Source organism: Micrasema longulum, unplaced genomic scaffold (assembly GCF_059751315.1).
Source record: "Micrasema longulum isolate JH-2025_06_02 unplaced genomic scaffold, ASM5975131v1 h1tg000499l, whole genome shotgun sequence".
Classification (NCBI taxonomy): domain Eukaryota; kingdom Metazoa; phylum Arthropoda; class Insecta; order Trichoptera; family Brachycentridae; genus Micrasema; species Micrasema longulum.
Window position 1 is genome coordinate 74,801 of NW_028277696.1, and position 21,065 is coordinate 95,865.

Below are 21,065 nucleotides of genomic sequence, written 5' to 3' on the forward strand. Positions count from 1 at the left end.
GTCAGCGTAGATTGTTTCATGTTCCGATATTCAGGATGGTTATGGTTGTTGGAAGGGCTACCGCTATGCTGAACAACATCGCTCTGGATATTGATCTGTTCCATGTATCCGAAGGGGTTTTCCGGAGCAGGATTCTCCTACTACTTTGACATGAGTCTCTTTTGTGTATTTTTTTTTCTTTTTTATAATATGTACGTATTGAATATATATTTGTAATGTACATGTTATATTTAAAATAAATGAATTGAATTGAAATGTATCTATTTATGTAACAATATTAATGAATAAAATATATAAAAAACGTAAGTTAAGAGGGATAGGATTCAATTAGGAAATATATTGACAAGGAGATTTGATTCCTGACTCCTTAACGCAATAAACAATCAATCTTCTGCATTCCTTTCTGTTAGTCTTCCTTAATGAAAACATGGCGTGATGTGGGTCTCCCTGTGACGTCATGTCACTTAGGCGGGGAAGAAAGAAAATGAAGTAAGGAAGAAAACAGTAAACAACTTAATGAACTGGGCCGCGTTGGAAAACGCTTAAATACACCCTTAGGGAGAGTATCAAAGACCAAGAAAACTGCTCCATAAGTGCAAGAGGGAACATTAAAAACGGTGAAAAAATACGCCATAAGTACAGAAGAGACGCCATGTTTTTAACAATCGTTGCATTTCAAATATTGCAGGCACTATTTGTTTAACCTAAAGCATTTCAAATTAATTTTAATATCCATGAATTTTTAAAGTATTTATGCACAAATTTCAAAAAACAAAAACACACAAAAATATTTGTTTTTTTTGCACTACAACAGGCCAGGAGGAATCACAGCGGCAGACTACAGCACAGAACACCCAGGCTTGAGGAAACTCGAATTCAATTTTTGTGTTCTCACCGGGAATCAAATCCGGAAACTTCCATGCGTAAGTCAAGCGTCTTAACCAATACATCACCATCATTTAGAAAAAAAAAATGTAAACATCATATATTTTCATACTGAAAACTTAATTTTACTGTGTAGATAAAATTAAAAATAAATTTAACCTTCCCATCAGAATACGTACCCTGGGAGTTCAAACAATTTGCATGATTCAATAATTTTTAAAAAAAATCTTAATTCTTTGCAACTAAGAGGGAAAATATTTTTGAGGGGAGAATATGGAAGTCTAGGCATTTACGGGGGCTTATGACCTGTCATTGGTTGGTTTAAAAAGCCAGCTGAAATCCAGCCTATCTACAGATATTTGGACATGCTCAAAACATTGTAAAAAAAATACATGACTATGCTGGTTATATCCCTATTTTTCTTACCATGAACATCTATCACAAAATACAAAGCACACAAAACCTTTAAATCATACGATCACCCTTAATATCGTTAAGCGTCTGCTATAAAAAATGTAACATAAGACCGTAATGGTTTGTTTTATTGTAGCATATGCCTTCGAAAGTTTTGTTTTTACTGTATCAAGAGTGAGATGATCCCACCCGGGTGGATATTAAACGACATAAATCGTGGTTGCCGTCACGAGTCATGATTTCTTGGGGCCCTGGGCCCTGAGACCGGGCCCGGGCCCGGGCCCGAGAAGGACGAACGTGCACTATGGATAAGGGTTAAAAAAAAGACTTAAAAAAAAGTTTATAATAGATAGACACCGCCTGTATCTTATATCTATATATTGGGCGGCGGGGCGCCATATAAATAAATCTGATATGTTTATTTTGTAATGTGTTGAGAATTAATTGGGAACTCTGTAATGTTCTCAATGTAACTAAAAATAAATATTTTTTTAATTTTATTTATAAACAACTAGCGGACCCGATAGACGTTGTCCTGCCCGAATGTTGGCTTGCCTGCTATTAGCCGGTTAAACAAACGTGTTTTCGTAAATAAGGACAGACGTTATTTATTTTAGACTCTTTTGAGCTATTTATATTCGTAATAAAGGTTAGTTTTTCGTTTTATCTTTTTTGGCTAACAGTCCTCGTCGTGCTTAAATCAAAATAATGCAAAAATCACTGCTCCAGTGCCATAATCCAGGGAGAACATACGGGAATACGTGTCAATGAAAAAAAGTCAGACCATGTTTTACACTGAGCCTTCTAGACACTTAACTCATGCCCAACGCGAATTTAGTCATTCTGTAACCGCCTGCCGTGTTTTGACGTGAGCTCGATACCTTATTCGAACCCAAAAAAAATGATAAGAAAAATGGCTGATTGTGTCGTGAAGGCGTGCAAAAACTGTTCTGGTGTGTGACTGTTATAAAAGGAAAAAATACTTTTCTTTGATAAGTATGTACCTAGATTCTTGGAAATGATTGAATTCCAAAACTAAAAATTACCAATACTCTCGAACGTTAAAATTACCAATATTCCTAATAAGCTGGTTCAGCAAAACGTTTTTTCGTAAATAAGGACACACGTAATTTATTTTTGCCTTTTCGAGCTATTTATATATTCGTAATGAGGTTTCGTTTTTCGTTTTATCTCCTCATGTGATTGGCTAAGAAGCCTTGTCGTGCTCAAATCTAAATCGTGCAAAAATCACTATTCTAGTGCCATAATCCATGGAGATAATCGTTTTCAAATTAGGCAATGAAATTTCTTAGTGGAAGTTCATTATATATTAGGAGTTAACATAAGTTATGTCCGTTTTTTCCAAAATTTAAAAATGAGTACCAAAAGTAAAACAAAATTGTAAAGGTTATGCGTCTTTTGAAAGAAAATTTTCTGTTCTATAAAATATTGTGTTTGCTTTTATGTTACATCCGTTATTTTATTTCATTACAAGCCTTCAAAATGGAATGTCAAGTAGATTTTGGCATAGGTTTTAGCATTTGAGACAGCACCCTTTGTTCGAGATCAATCGAGGGAATAAAACTGCCAAAGCTGCTCGGGATTTTTGCACAGTTTAAGTTAAAGATACTATAAATTATTGACTAATTTATTGTAAAATAATGAAAGAGAAAACATTATTAAATAATTGTTTAACAATTTTTGTAGATAAGGACTGGATTCAACTCCCTGAGGAGCTGTTAATATAAACATATTACAACAGAGATGAAGAACATTTCAGAAAAGGTAATATAGAAGTCTAGGCATCTACAGGGCTTATGACTTGTCATTGGCTGGTTTAAGTGGCCACTTTACACAGTGTAATATTCAACATTCTGTCCATATTTGATATTCCTTTCATTCTTTCATCTGTTGATGTTTGTGAATTTAAAGCCACTTAAACCAGCCAATGACAGGTCATAACCCTAGTAGATAACTTATGTAAAAGCCCAGTAGTAAAAACATATTAACGTAGTTATGCAGAAAGCAGCCAGCCATAGAAAAGTCAAACTGAGATTAAAGAACTTTTGTTAAAAGAGTGAATAATCAAATATACACAACAGTTGGAATGTTTTAGATTTTGACAAATGATAAGCAATGAATAAATTACGTTTTTTTTTTATTACAAACAAAAATCTAATTATGTATTTGACCAGTTTTAATTATTTTTTAAGTACTGAAAGATTTTTCTAGTGGTGTGGGTGTTTTCTGCAAATTGAGAAATGCTGTTTTTGTGATTGACACCATTCTCATTCTCATCTCGTGATTAACATGATTTTGGTATGAAAGCGGGCTGCCTGTTTTTAGCAGAACACAAAATTGATCTTACAAATTTTAAAAATTGTGAACTGGCTGCTTCCTGCATAACTACGTTAGAATTCAAATAAAATATTGTTTTTCATAATTGTAATATCTCGAGAGAAATGAAGAAGTCAGTTTTGTGTGAAATAGAACTAGAAGCCTGGACGAGTTTTTCAATTCGATGACTACTGTCGGACAAAAATTCTTTATAATATGTGAATGGCCTCACCTAACGGCCATCTTTATAGCTTTTAAAGGCCTCGATGTTCAATACGTTAAGGTATTCATTCTTGGACCGACTAATCCTCAAAATTGTACATCATTTAATATCATGTCTTGCGCCTACAACCGCATCCCGGTTTGTATAGCTCAATACAAAAATATAATAATCATTATTATATCAACTGAGTAGGCATCAGAGTCTGTTGTGTTCGTGTCGCTATGACAAATTTTTCAATGTTATCCTTTGTAAGGTGAAGGTATCTTTTGATCCTGATGGCAAAGAAACATCGTATGGATTGTTATCCAATTGTTGTGTTGTATAAAACGTTTTGATGAACAGAAAAACTGGCTTGTCATTTTCAGCTTGTATTTGAATTGAAACCCCTTTCAGATTTATAAACCTTATTTGTTAAATCTTTGGCAAAAAAAATGATTTATGGGCCAGTTTGAACAAAATATCCGTTTACCTCGTTTTAAATCATGTTTCTGTCGCTTACTTCATTTTTTTTATATTTTCTAATTTGTTTAAGCAGCAGGGACTTGCATTTTCTTCGGGTCAGTTGATGTGTAATTATTATTCAATAATCTGGTTATCGTCTTGGATAATGTTTTTTCAAAGTAGTATGTAGCAACAACCCTAGACGTGGGCGAAATTGTCAAAACACTAGCTAAAAAATCTAAGGTAATTTTGCCCACTTAAATATCTTTTGTGTTTGTTAAAATATATATTTAGAAATACTTTATGAAGCGTTGTTATTATTAATCCAATGAAATATATAAAACTTATTTGCCTCGTTTCAACACAAACTCCGCAACAACAAGAGTTTTGACACTATTTATGAATATACAAAAACAGACCTTCAAGTTTAACTTCGAATTTCAAATGATCAACTGAATATTTAGTTTTGCCATGGAACTATCAAAATGTACTGACCAAATGTAATGCTAATGATGCCAGTAGTTTTTTTAACTTTAGTACATGATTTTGTTAAGGATTTCGGCAGTGGGCAAAATTGTCATGTTTTACGGTATTTGTTGTTTATTATATATTTATTGTGTTGTATTCTGTTGCCTTCATAAAATATATAAAATAAAAAAATATATAAAATAAAAAAAATATATATATATATATTATGCTGGTGTAAAACCGCCCCCACATATTGAGGTCTTTCAGTCGGTAAAGGGGTGCCCTTGTGTAGCGGCAACTTGCGTAGGCGATATCCATAGAAATTTGTGGAATATCATTGAACACCGTATCGGCAGTATGTCAAAACGACATTCATTCTTAGAAAGTGAATATTTTCGGTATTTTTAAACCGACTTTAAGTATTTACGATTATATTTTTAAACTTTTCTGTGAATTAAACCGACGCATTAGGCGAAATTAAATAACGAAAATTATGTTAGTATTTTTATGAGAATTCAGTAAGAGGTTGCGTTCCAAAATATCAAGTTCTATTTGAGTATAAAACATGTGACCTGGCGTCTCACTTATTAGAAACTGAAGAACATTCAAAATCTAAAAAAAATTACCTTTACAATTTTTTTAAATATGTACATATGTATATATAATAAGCGATAGAGAAATATCACATACTACGAATACCGATAAAAATATATGAAAGGGATTTAGAATAACTAATTGTATTTTCAAAATCAATATGGATATTGTGGAGAAATGATTTCATATATAACTTTAAAAAAGAAATTATAAAAAAATATGTCACAAGAAAAACGCGACATGTTGATGATTGATAATTATGACGTCAAGATTCACGACGATGTTCTATACAAATTAAAACGGTTATGTACAAAGTTGAAAATGAACATGAATCGTGACGTATTGAGGCGTGGCCAATGCAATGTCATTTTTTGCGGGAATTCAAAATTACAAATTCAAAACTATTTGTGTGCCACTAACAAGTAACAAAAATTTTTTTTTACTCTACAGTATTTTATAGACCTGTAATATTTGATATTTTCATATTCTTCAAGTTCAATTGACCATATTCACATAAGTAGAATGTTAAATATAAGTGGGTGGTTTATAAGAAAAGTAAAGAATGCAGATGAAAAGTAAAGATCGTAAACAATAAAAGTAGATATCGTCCTTGCGCCTGCAATATCCATTAAAAATGTAATGAGGTAATTTAAACAATGCGCCATTTAATGATGTGTTTTTTTTAACAATTTTTTTTTTATAAAAGGAATAATACGTAATTTTATTGAACAAATATTTCTGTATCCATATTTTGTTGCAACAAAGTTTTGTAATCTTAATGAAAAATTACAAATACTTCAAAAAAAGAAAAAGCACCTGAATTTGCCAAGTGCAACGACGATATGGTACACCAGAAAAGCATGCATAGTACACAATAAACGTAGACGTGGTGCAAAAGAAATGTGGATATGGTACGCAATAAAAATTGAAATGGTATACAAAAAGGTAGAAATGGTACACACGAAAAGTCAATATGGTAAACCAGAAGATATGAGATGGTATACAATAAAAGTAGATATGGTACACCAGAAAAGTATAGGTAGTACACAGTAAAAGCAGACATGGTACACAAGAAAATTAGATATAGTAAACAATTAAGTAGAAATGGTACGCAAGAAAGGTTGAGATGGTACACCAGAAAAGAAGAGAATGTACACAGAAAAAGTAGATATGGTAAACTAGAAAATATGAGATGGAACACCAGAAAAGTACAGATAGTACACGACAAAAGTATTGATGGTACATAAGAAAAGTAGATATGGCACACACTGTAAGTCGAAATGGTAGTCAAGAAAGGTAGAGAATGCACACAAAAAAGTAGATATAGTACCTACACAATAAAAGTAGAGATGGTACACAAGAAAAGTAGACATGGTATTTTTATTTTTATTTTATTTTATTTTCTTTTATTCAGGAAACATACAGTACAGTTACAAAGTTTAATATTTTACACAATTGGACTTAATTCTAATGGACCAGTGAAGTTTCCATATTAAAAAGCAATTAAATCTAATGTTAATTATGAAAGTATAAAAAAGAGAAGGAAAAAGAAAACATAAATGAAAGTTGTTTAAAAATTTTAATTTAAGTGAAAAAAATATATTTTAAGGTTTGTAGTTTGTAGTGAGTATTTGCAAATGGAAATAATATTAAAAATGAAGAAAATTTGTAAGAGTAATTAAGAATAAAGATTGGAAATAAAGAATGAAAAACATGCTCAGATGTAAAAATAAAATAAAATAGTAATAACATTTTTAAAAAGGAAAAACATAAACACATATTTATTTTAAGGGATTCAAAGAAACGATGAGAAGAATCTTTAAGTGAAATATAAGACAGTAAATTTAAATTTAGGTCAATTTAAAAAACATCTTCAAAATTAATGACACATTATAGTAAGAGCAGCAATATATTGATTTTATTAACATATACAATATAAGTAATTAAAAGTAGTTTAAAAGTATAACAAGTATAAAAACATGCCAATGGCAGCAGAGAAAAAATAAAAAATAAAGAAGGAATAACAAGTATGGCAAGTAATCATTTAAAATTTGAAAAAGCAATATAAGAAGAAGATTTTAAACCAAGAGAAGTCGATAAAATTTCATTAAAGCGATTTTAGTAGTAATACAAAATTTCAAAAGAGAAATTTAATTTATAATAATAATATTAATGTATGTAATTTGAGTGATATAAGAGAAAAAGGGACCAACCGGAGTTTTATTCAAAAGTTTTTAATACACTATTTTTAAATAATTGTAATCCTGTATGATATATATCTATATGGTTAAAAAAGCTGTTAAAAGTGGAACACGATCTGTGTAAAAACGAATTCTGGCAATAGTTCGTATTGACACTAGGTATTCTAAAGGTTGGGTGATTTCGTAGGGCACGTGATGGACAGTTAATTTGAATTTTATTTAGGAGCTGGGACGAATCAGCTAGACTGTTAATAATTTTATGGTATATCGGAAAAGCAGAGATGGAACACAATAATAGTAGAAATGGTACATAACTTATTTATTTATTTAAATATCCGCCCAATGAGCATTTTTAAAGATATATTTTTATGCATAGAAAATTATTATAAAGGAAAGTAAAAAAACACAATTGTATATAGTAGACTTGGTGAGAGTGGAAGCGGGAGAGAGGTGTTTATAATTGAATTTGATTCAGTGATCGTTTGAAAGAAGACTTGTTTTTAAAGAAATCAAGATGTTTGTTGGCAGACCTAAGAATTCTGGGCATAGGGGAATGAAAAACATAGTTAGTTCTATGGTTATCGGTATGAAAGAGTAAGTTTTGTCTGAGGTTTCTAGTTGGAATATCTAATTTTATTGAGCTCAGTAGTTCAGGCGCATCAAAGAGTGAGTTTAAATAGGACAAGAAGGTCGGGTTTATTTCGACGGTCTTGAAGAGGGGGTATAATTAAGCTGGTTTCTTACTCAGTGTACGTATATTGGTCTCTGGATAAGCCCAACCTCCAGCCTATCTTTCTTAAAAATCGATTTTGAACTGATTCAATATATATGATGTGAACATCATAATATGGAGACCAGATAACAGATGAATACTCTAGGTGCGGCCAAACCAGGGAACAGAAGAAAGTTTTAAGGGTATTGATATTTTTGAAGTAAAGATGGATATCCAAAAAAGTCATGCTTCACTCGTGAAGCGAAAATTTGTTCTATTTTTGCCTAGATAGCCCTCACTAACAAAGTAAGTTACTCCAAGGTGTGTATCTGTATTCTGTACATTATTATTTCCGTTGGAACCTTGAAATTCGCGCAAAATTTCTCGGACGTAAATATTTACGCGAACCGGTCAAACCAGAATGCAATAATACCGGTGGCGGTGGCGGTAAAGAGTCCTTACTAACTATGCACATACCGTCTACCGTCACACTCTTTCATATACCGATACACTAAAATATGTACATGTATGTTACAAATACACGCTATTTCGAAGCCAGGACGTGAAAATTCAGACATGTATTTTTCGCTGTAAAATATATGAAAATATCACGGTAGAATTTTCACAAAATTACATACTTTTAACATTCGTATTTTAATTTTTCGTGAAGAGAAGATTTGTGAATAATATGTAGAACTTTATTGCGATATAAACGAGAGATGTAAGTTGTATATGATGCCTACGTAAAAATGTAGAAATGGAGTTATTTTGTAATGGACATCATAGAATTACGTACGAATGGAGGTAGTTAGGACGAAACAAAGGCAAGTGGGTACTCTATCTGGGAAACTACACTGAAATATATATGAGCACCTTTTCTGAATGATAAATTATTAAGAAGTGAGATCCTACCAGAGATATGGGACGACCTTACGAAGGAAAGGGAGAGATAGTATCTTGGTGTAATTAGAATGTCATATTAAAGAGAGATGGAAAGAGCGAAGTAGGAGAAAACTGTTTATGTCTTCGTCCATAAAATACATTTCAATACAAATGCCTTTTTTTATTTATTGTACCTGCATGGGAAAATTGTAAACCATATATTTTATAGTTGTTAAATTCTAGCTATGAAACCCCAAAGTGCGCGCATTGTATAATAGCATGCATACGTTGTGCAATTGTCATTGTTTAACACCATTTACGATTGTTAGGACCAGTAGCGTCAAAAAAACGTAATTTAATGTTTAAATCATTGTTACGTTTTCGTAAAAATGGGCAAAACGGGTAAGTCGCAAAGAAGAAACATAAGGAAATATACTAAAAACAATCAGAAAAGAAAGCTAGAGTACTTATCATATCATATTACAAGTTTTTTTCAAGGAAAACGCCGTGTAGGAAGAAGACGTATCTGTTTGCTTAAAAACTCGAGAGAGTGGTTCCACTCGGGTTCTATATCTTTATTCAGAAGGGCAGTTGACAAAATAAAAATTGGCCAAATGATAACTGTTTTTCATGCCAACGTGACAATTAGTATTTAACTTAAACTTGGCCTCAATCGCATCTCGAATAAGAATGAAGTTTTTCAAATTCAATGTTAAAACATCTCTTAAAATATTGAAACACAAATGAAACCTTTTCAAAATATGGTATCGACTAATAACAGTAGGTTAGACGTTTTTTAATATGCTGGATGATGTTGGTCGTGTCTGGAGCTTATAGCTTAAAGCATCCCACACAACAAGACGCACGCATACTATTATTGTGTACAAGTTAAAAGGCATAGAGTATAGGTGCCTCGTGTTATTTGTTATGTCTGGCTACGTAATGATTTGTCTGGCGGGCGCAGGTAGGTCAAGAACGAACCTAATCAATTATTGCTACATACTTTTAATCACCTAAATTAACATGCGTGGGACATACGAGTACACCTCAATACTACACCGATAGGCTCTCTTACGTCACTGATGATTTATTGTTACTTTATTTTATAAATCAATGATGCTGTATAACGCAGATGACTAAAGTAAAGGCTCGTGATGCTAAATGCTTGACTATATTGGATATTATTCGTGTAATTTATTCAATAATTCAGTGACTAGTTATAGTTATATATAAAACATATCACATCTGTAAAAAATAAAACTTGTAATAACAATCCAGTGGTTGGCTTTAAAAAGAAACACCCAGGTTTTATCATAATTTGGGGTTAATTATTTATCTAAGTAAAATGTGGGAAATAACGTTTCCGAATTCACTTTCATACTAAAGATTATTCCCAAGTGCCCATTGTTCTCGTCATTAAAACGAAATAAAATAATATGTAATAATACCATTGTTAATCATAAGCGTAGTTCCACAAAGGAACCGCCATATTTTTTTGTTCAATTTATCAAACGGAACTAAATGCATAAGGGCCTAGTCAAAGGGCATAGCCGACCCCTTGAAGATCGAAATTTATGTACCATTAACGTCCGTACTCAATTTTCCCTCCGCCTTCCCTCGATTCCTACCAGGAGCACAGTGCGGGCAGAGAGGTATTTTATTATACACGGAGTGCCCGCTACTAGGACGGAAGACGGTGGGCGGCGAGAGGTGGGAGGAGGAGGAAGGCTACGCACGCTGAGCGGTCCTCTGTAATTTGACCGCATTGCCTTACAATTCAGTCTACCCAACTCTATTTCTGCTCGCCTGATATCAGACTCGAACTTAGAAAGCAAATCAATGGCAAAAACAGCAGTTTGAAAGAAAAATCGGGGAGGATGGGGTAATAATTTATTGTAATAAAATCTCGGGAAAAATCAACTCAGTTTTGGTATTCAAGCATTTTGGAAACGTAATATTATGTACCCTTATCTTAATTTCTGACATTGGGTAGTATGCATGGGAAGCGTTGATTTAAAACAAGTTGTTTATATTCAATTAAATAAAAAAAATGTTACTTAAGAGGGAGGGAAATATGCATTAAAATTTATTTATGTTTTAAGGAAACGAATTAAGAAAAATGACAAAAAAGAGATTGGTTGATCCCTCCTATTTTTTGTTTAGAAAAAAGATATTATGTTCGGCGATAAACAAGCGATGAAAACATACAATAGTAAATCTATCTTTCTCGGTCCGGATAAATGGGTACGCATTATTTTGATAGCGCCAATAAAGTGCCGCGAACATAACAAAGTTAAACAAAGGTTCAGATAATTACGGGGAAAGAAAGAGTACTTTTAGAGTGGGTCTTTCTCTCTTAATGGAACTTTGAGATAGGAAATAGCATAGGAGGAATGTATAGAGGAGATATTACGTTGTGTAGCGCGGACTCGGTATACACGTTCCCACGATATAGCCTATTACAAACATGTTTCCGGTTAAAGAAATTTAAAAACCGTTTTATATTATTTTCAAAAGAGTAATTTACTACACACCGTTTAACATCACAAAGATCTGCATTTTATCTTCTCTCTAAAACAATACAATACATGTTATTATTTATTATATATTAAGTACGCCCAGAGGACTTTTATATGACAGGTACAAAATTAAAATTCAAGCGTTTCATGGTATAACAAGGCAATATGTAGGTACTTATTTAATAAACAGTTGTAGTAATTAGTCATAAGGATCTGTCAAGGGAGGAAACATTACACTTGATATATATATTAAAGGCAATTGTTTTGGCGCATTTCAACAATTGTTCTAGTGTTCTTCTGAATGCTGAAAATCAATGTAAAGCCATGCAAAAATCTCAGAATAGGGGAATGAGGACAATATCGAGATATGGCAGATATCCAAAAAATCAACATATGTTGACAATACTGAACATGATTTCGGTAAAGCAAAGAGTAATTTTAAATAATTTGGTTTTATATTTAAATTAAAAAATAAATTATTGCACGAATACAATGTTTTGTGGTGTTCAGCGTGATAACGAAATTCATCGCTACCCTACGAGGGGAGGTGAAGGTTTCAGACTCCCCGAAAAAAGAATCCAGTCAAATAAAAAGAATCTGCATCATAAAGGACTTGAGATGTTTAATGAGTTGCCAAAAGAGATTAGGGATGCTGGGTCTATCGCATAGTTTCGTGAGATGGCGATGATTTTTGTTAAAAACAAACATCTACATAGGTAGATAGAGTGTCATCAGAAAACGTCTTATTTTTTTATTTTACTGAGGTATTTTACATGCCAGGTACAAAATTACAATTCAAGCATTTCATTACAAAAGCTAATATGTACCTTGAATAAATACACATTTTTTTCCTAAGTATCGAAATGCTGAATAACAGCTCAATAATACTCAGTAAAAGTAGGTAGGTACAGAATTCAATGTGAAATAGATAAATAAAAAAAATTGTTTCGTCTTCTGCGTTTTTATTGATTTATTATAAAATCTGATTTTTTTTTCCTTTCACATTTCTCTATTCAAGCAGATTATTTTGTCTTTACAATATAAATACTACCAATTACCAATAAAAATAATATTTAAAGTTTTGGTAAGTTATTGATTAGTAAAATAAGTTTTTTTTCTGACAAATCAGTAGAATATAACAAAACTCTGATAAGTGAATAAAGTGTGAACTTCTTCGTCATCTCAATATTTTTGGTTGTAAAATATCGTCAGTTAAATGTCAAAGCGCTGTTTTCAATCAATCTTCTTAAGTTTAACTGTTTAGAGCCATTAAAAGGAGGATTAGACTAAAACAGAAAGCGGCAGATATGAGATTATAATAATATGTGATGGTGAGAGATATAATTGTGAGAAGCAGTAGTAAAGAGGAAGCCATTATCATAAATCTAAATCTGCTTTGTTCCGTGGCGCATTTGTTTTATATCGCCTTCCCGTTCCCGTTCACATTCAACATTTAACATTTATTCTTTTATAATACAATATAATATCTAAATTATTCTGCGATAAAGAAGTAATAACGCTCTTAAATGAAAAATTAATTATTTATTTATTTTATTTTATTATATTTCATTGGAAAACCAACAGACATTTATAAATTTGTCAGATACAATTATACTATAAATACATATCATAAAGTCCAATTAGAGGCTTCCACATAAAATTGTTATTGTAAATGTCACATAAAAATTATGCATAACATAAAGTAATTAATCATACACAACTTATACTATAACTAAAAATGTAAATGTTGTACATTTTATTAAAAATAAATCTACATTTGAATATTGGTCATTCAGTTACACATCTTTATATATATAATTCCTCTGTACGTGTGATGTCACCGTACTCCCCCTAAACGTCTTAACCGATTTACGTGCGGTTTTCAGAGAAACATAGATCTTTGCGCTGTGCGTGTTCGTAGATATTAAAATTATTTGTTCTTTGTACTTAAAGTTTTAAGTAAATAAATAGATCATTTATGAAAACTTAATTCGTCTTTTTATCTTAGAAAATCATTGTTTTTAATACTTATTATGTTTAACTGTGTTTTCGGAATAAAACAAAATAAAAAATTAAAAAATAAAACTCATTTTTATCCTAACAAAAATCGAAATATTTGTGAAAATTTAATTAGTTCTACCTATGTTTATCAAAATTTTACGGCCGAAGGTAACTCGTGATTTCGATTTGAATATAAACTTACAATACAATTCCAGACAAACAAATGGTACGCTCGGATGCTGCAACACAATAGCGTAATATAATGTACTCCTGGCATCCTTCATGACGTGTACATATTGTACACATGTCCGCTAATATGTGGCAACAGTACATGATACGTCTGGGAACTGCCAAGAAGCAGAGGCAATGGTTATGTTACCTGCGCCGTTTTGTCATTGAGACGACGCGCGACGTCCCAGCGGAACGACACTCGAGCTTTCTAGGTCAACGTGTAAATCTTTAATAACATTAATAATGCTAACATTTTGACAATCCTCCGATTGGATTAGCGAGGCTGGACACACCGAATATATGATTTCTTGCTCAGTTGCAACTATGTATATAAAGATATATACCGCCAGAGACACAATATTTCAATATCATTGATGTATAAATCCGTAAATAAATTATCAGTTGGGGCTCTACTTTGGTACAACTTAATTTGTCAGCATGCGTCGCACTCCGAATATAAACACAAGTTGGTACATGATTACAACACCGGGTTTACTAGTATGGAAGGGCTAGATGTTCCTAGATGTTCCTAGACACTGCAATACAGTATACCTAAAATATTAAACATGTTACCAAACAATATTTAAAATACTGAGTTTAATACAGGAGTGAGACGTATGCTTAAATTATGGTTAATAGAAAAAAGTTTTTTGTATTAGTGATAGTTTTTAATTTTTGATAATAAAGTATATGTTTTTCAAGTAAAATTGTTATTAATGTAGGTTAAGTATAAATAATCGAAGCAATTCTAAGAACCTGCTGACGAGTTGTATGTATGCAAGTCAGCAAGACTTTAATTTAAGAATATTTTGTAAATATAAAAAATAAAAAAAAATAAAGTAACGCTAATAAAGCATCGGGCACTGGGGCCCCGATTACAATGGGAAGTTAAGAGAGTTATATTCGACTGTCTATAAAGATAAAACCGATATTTGTGTACGAAAATGAGAATATTTTCATCAACATTGAAAGTATCTTCGTCGGTAATCTATAATTAAACATGTTTAAAAGAAAAAAATGTATGCTTTTCATACAGAAAATTTAATTTTACTTTGTAGATAAAATTGAAGATACATGTTACCTTCCCCTTACAATTGGGGCCCGGGGCCCGTATTACAATAGGAAGTTAACAGTTATCTGCAATTTTATGTACAAAGTAAAAGAAAATTTATTTCAAATATAACACTTTGTATTTTTTTATCACAAACGAATTTAATATTATAACACTACTAGTTTCAGGTATTCTGAATTACCCATCATCAGGTGTAAATATAAAGTTTATGTCAACAATATTTTGATTTTGTTCAAATTTTTGTAGACAAGGACTGGATTCAACTCCCTGGGGAGTTGGTAATATTAACATATTACAACAGATATGAAGGACATTTTAGAAAAGGTAATATAGAAGTCCAGGCATCTACAGGGCTTATGTCCTATGACTTCACAAACATCCATAGATGAAAGAATTTAAGGAATATAGATGTTCAAATATGGACGGAATGGTGAATGTTACACAGTATGTAAAGTGGCCACTTAAACCAACCAATGACAGGTAATAAGCCTTGTAGATGCCTAGACTTCTATATTACTTTCTCTAAAATCTCTGTTGTAATATGTTTATGTCTGTGGTAAAAAATTACAAAGTGTTTTATCTTAAATAATTTAAAATGTTTTTCCACAAAGTAAATGCTGAAACAATAAATAATATAAGTAAAATTAAGTTTACTATATTAAAAATATAATATGTTTATTGTTTTTTTTTTCTAAACATGTTTAATTACAGGTAACCGACGAAGATCAATAAAATTTTACATCTTTTGGTATTTAAATTTCGATTTTACTTTATGGATAGTCGAAGATAACTCTGTTAACTACTATTACTATTAACTAGTATTGTGTTTACTCTCGACTGTAATCGGGATCCTGGGCCGCGATTATGAACCGTATTTTCATCGGTACATTTCGAGGCGGTACAAAGTAACATCGATATCTAGGTACGAAAATGTATAGGTATTTTGTATTAAAATTCAAAGTATATTCTACTCCCCCCCCCCCCGTCGCAGTTCTAGGTCACGTTGAAGTCAATAAAAATAATATATTTAAAAAAAGTGTTTTTACATACGTTTGTTTTTCTTTCATATTACTTGATTACTGTTGATTACTTATACTTGAAAATAATATTGGTTTTGTACCATGGTAACATCGATAGTTAAGAAGTAACTAACTGAAAAGTTCGAGTAAGGAGAAAAGAGAAAGATGTTCGACCATTGAATTATGTAGAAAAAAGAACATTGCTTTTTTACTGCTCCATTTCCAGAACAAAAGTACCATTTTATCACCGAACCGCGGAAGGTACAACTCAAATGGTGAAAGTTAGATCTTTTTGCATTAATTTGGTCTCGATAAAAAATTTCCCTTTATTTGTCTTTGGTAAGTTCAAAGGGGATGTAAGTTGTATTCTCAAGTCTACAACAACGTAGAAATAACATTGACTCCATATTTATGTTTAATTTACTGAATGGCTTGATTGATGTACCATCGTTACGGGAACAAATGTCAATCAATGTTCCAATTCGCCGGTTGCGAAATAATAATGTGCTGTTCCTCGATCAACGCAGCACAAACTATGGCTTGCATGCACCAATGTCCCGATTGTGTCGTATTGTAAACTCGAGACAAGATCTGGACTTTTTAAGTGTAAGTCTTAATAGATTTAAAAAATCACTAAGATAGACTGGATCTTGTCTTGAGGAAGTAATTTTCGTTTTTTTGTCCTAGCTTTAATTTTATTTAGTTATATTTTATTTTATTGGTGCCTGTATTTATTATAAGAAATTGTGTTTTCCATCGTAAGAAGACTGCATAAGTCCGTCAATTAAATAAATAAATATTTGTATTCAGATATCCTCAAAGGCAACACTCATTTGCACTTAAGCAAACCTTATACGAAAAAGAAGAAGCGCGGATCTCAAAAACAATTCAGTCTCGTATGTAAGGCAGAGATAAGCATTATCGAAAAAATCAAAAAGGAGTTTTGCGTGGGTTCGGACATGTAGAGCGAATGGACAGTGACGGAACGACTTAAGAGATTTGCGATCCGAATGTTGACGGATGCAGAAATCGAGGAAGACCGGGAAAGACGTGGCATGACTAAATCCGACAATACATAAAGGAGACATGTCGAAAATACAAATAATCGTCAAGCATGCATGAGAAGATGTATGAATGTTGAGGAAGCGGCGTTCAATTATGTCTGTCTACCCTCACGGGGAAACGGCGTTATGGTTTTTGCATCTTCATTGATTAAAAATATATGTAAAAACGTGTATAGCTTTTGTCAGCGTAAAGTATCAGATAAGCATAGATTCCTTTAAAAATGTATTTACTATAACATTTAAGACTATTCTAATATGGAAATATATATTTTTTCATATCATTTTTAATTTATAAGGGTTTATGAAATACTGTCGAGTAAAAAAAAATTAACTACTTATTAGTATTAAAAAAAATATATATATATAATTTAGAATTTTCGTGAAAGCGGTCCGTTACATTGGCCACGATTCGGGTAAATTTTGAACTTTGTTTGTGACCGTTTAAATTTAAATAGAACATCGTCACGAATATTGACGTCACAATTATCAAGGGCAAACATGTCGCGTTTTTGAAGGGACATATGTTTTAATAATTTAATTTTTAAAGTTATGTGTGAAAACATTTCTCCACAATATCCATATTGATTTTGAAAATACAATTAACTGTTCTAAATCCATTTCATATATTTTCATCGGTATTAGTATTTAAGTATGTTTGCCTATTTAAAATAAATGAACGATGGACGCTATATCGATCGATAATTAGTAACAACATGTAATCTGCAAAGCAAGATTCAAAATAATTAGTCTTCTGTTAAGGGTTACGGTTTACTTGGCAAAGCAAATACTTGTTCCCTGCATGGCTATGGTCTCCATACTTGCAAAGTTGTATGGATCAAGTTTACATTCTAGACTGGCAGGGTGAGCGAGATCGAGTTTTACAACTTATAACTACTTGACTATGAATATGGTGCACATACATATGTTTTGCTGTCTGGATCAATCTGAAACGAACCGTGTCTGTTTACTATATTATAAACAATTTGATACCAAAATTAACTTGATGTAAATTTCTAAAATATACTTCTTTTATTTTATTTATTCTACACCGGCTCGGAAACGAGTATGGAAAAAATGATATGTTTCGTTTTCCATTGTCAGATATTAAAATAAAAATTATATCGGCGATAAAATCAAAATGTTATAAAAATCACTGACCTTTGTATTTAACTTACCTACACTTAAATTATACCTATTGTTTACTGAATTTTTTGGCATAAAACTATTATAATTTTTAAAAATATTTGATTATGCACACTTACCTACCTACTTTTATGTAATATCTCTTCTTTTTTTATTATCATTATTATAGCGCCATTTTTGTGAAAACCACCTCAAGGGCGCTGTACAGTAAATATCCCAACACGTCTTGCAGCTTCATAGCGCATGGATGGTTGAGATTCTAGTTTGTTAGAACACTGGCCACAGGACCACAACCCAATTACAAAACTCTTATTACTTCATTCCTTACAAAGTCAAAGCACCAAGATTCTTCTGAGATTTCTATTCTCGAAACTCTAGCAGTTTTGGTACTTTGTGAGTTGCTACGATTCGCATCTGTAGAGAATATTTAGGCATTTGGTTTTCACTGAGTAAATAGCCGATCTCCAGACAGCCTTCATACTGCTGAATGTGGCGCCTGCTATTCCTAGTATTTAAATAATTCCCAAATATTTAAAACTCTATTTATTAAAAAATAAATCAATTTTCATTGGTAAGTAGTCATATACAAATATCAACAAGCATTCAAATGCTAAATATTTTTTATGCAACGCACATTAAACTTTTTAACATTATTCAAAAATAAGAAAAGATCATCACGATACACCATACTGGTAATATCATCTCAACGATACGAAGATGTGTATTTGAAGTAGCGTAGAGGTTATTTGTTTTAGATTTCCGTGAGTTCAGTAATCGAAATGTTATTTTCAAATAAACGTCTCACAACACGAAGATATCAAATCTTAAACATTATGTCCGACATATTTCTTGTGTTTCTTTCGGTGCCCGTCGCACCGAAAAAGATCATAGCTTAATTGGACTGGACAACCGTTGCGATTTCATCAAAATGGACATAATTGATTGCAGATTAAATATTCTGGATATTACAAAAATGATTTATTTATTTATTGATTCAAAATTGCACTCGTTCGCTGTACCCATGGTAAAGCCATAAACATTAACTTAATTTGTTAATTAATTCAATTATATTGACGTGTGATGCAATAGAATAAGAATCCAAAAAACCAAGGTACAAATAATAAAAAATAAAATTCCAAAAAAGACAATGTAAAAAAAAATCAGATATAAATTATACAAATTAAGATGCGTACATAATCAAATATACAAAATAATAGTATCATTTAAATCAATAGAATATATGTATGTATGGATATGTATGTGTGCATGTACGGGTATATATGTATGGATATGGATGAGGATGATATATAGATATAGACTTAGATATAGATATAGATATGGATATAGATATAGATATAAATATAGATATAGATATAGATATAGATATAGATATAGATATAGATATAGATATAGATATAGATATAGATATAGATATAGATATAGATATAGATATAGATATAGATATAGATATAGATATAGATATAGATATAGATATAGATATAGATATAGATATAGATATAGATATAGATATAGATATAGATATAGATATAGATATAGATATAGATATAGATATAGATATAGATATAGATATAGATATAGATATAGATATAGATATAGATATAGATATAGATATAGATATAGATATAGATATAGATATAGATATAGATATAGATATAGATATAGATATAGATATAGATATAGATATAGATATAGATATAGATATATATATAGATATAGATATAGATATAGATATAGATATAGATAAAGATATAGATATAGATATAGATATAGATATAGATATAGATATGGATATGTTAATAAATAATGTTTTTAATAAAATGCTTTGTGCCTATTAAATGTACGCACTTCTGTTTAAAATTTTGGTACTCCGGTTCTGTATTTATTTAATTTTTATCTTAAATTGCGTTATCATTCACTTATTTTTTGCTTTTTTTTACATCTTCTAAATATTTTATTGAAAGCATAAATTACAAGTACTTTTTTTCGCTCCCTATATTTAAGTTAGTAGTAATTATACAACCATGTAGGACTATCATATGATTAATTGTAAAGGATCTTTACCGACAAGCCATGTTCATTAGCTTGGTGAGTCCTGTAAAAAAAAAAAAGAAAATTAAAAATGTTTTAAAATAACTAAAATGGAATATTGTATGTAAATAATAAATAAAAAATATTTTTATTTTTTTTAAAATAGAAAAAATTACAAAAACGTAATTGAAATGATAGTTTATATATGGTTTCTATTTCTTTAGTTAGAAATGAGAGTAATAAATAATATTCCAAATAACAGTTAGTACTAAATTTAATAATACAAAAATACACTATGTTCAATACTCTAACTTTCGTTCACAAGTTGAAAAACGGACTACTTCCTGGGTTCATGACGGAAGGTATTAAATTTAATAAGGATTCCCACAAATATGGAACGAGAAGTAAAGGCGAGTTCAGGCTTCCTAAGGTTTCCTGACTGGAACTCAAAACAACGCTTACTTTAAAGGTTTTAAAATGTTTGATGAGTTGCACGAAAGTCTGGGGAAGGTAGAAACGTCTCAACCTTTTGATCAAAATGCGTTATTTATATTAGGGATAAACTATATATTATGTAGAATGAGGAAGTCAAGGGGTCTTTTATTAATAGACTATTTTATTCTTATTCTTAGAGGTGGGGGTCAGTGCTATGCAAGCTCCTGACGTCACTGCACCTGTGAAGATCAATTGTGACGGATCTCCGTGAGTAGTTTTCGCTCTCCAAGCCCAGGTCTTAAAAGAGCCTGGCTACTTTGTAGAAGGCGAGAGTTTACATTTTGCTAAATCTCCCCCTCCAAGCCCAGATCCGTA

The 21,065-nt window shown here is 31.3% G+C and overlaps 1 long non-coding RNA gene across 1 annotated transcript; it reads left to right on the forward strand.

The window, feature by feature from the left end:
• The first annotated feature begins 814 nt into the window (after positions 1–814).
• Positions 815–4,799, forward strand: LOC148281079 (uncharacterized). The gene is made up of 3 exons (XR_015822443.1): positions 815–923; positions 3,007–3,084; positions 4,395–4,799. It is a non-coding gene; the product is annotated as an uncharacterized LOC148281079 (long non-coding RNA).
• Positions 4,800–21,065: the final 16,266 nt, after the last annotated feature.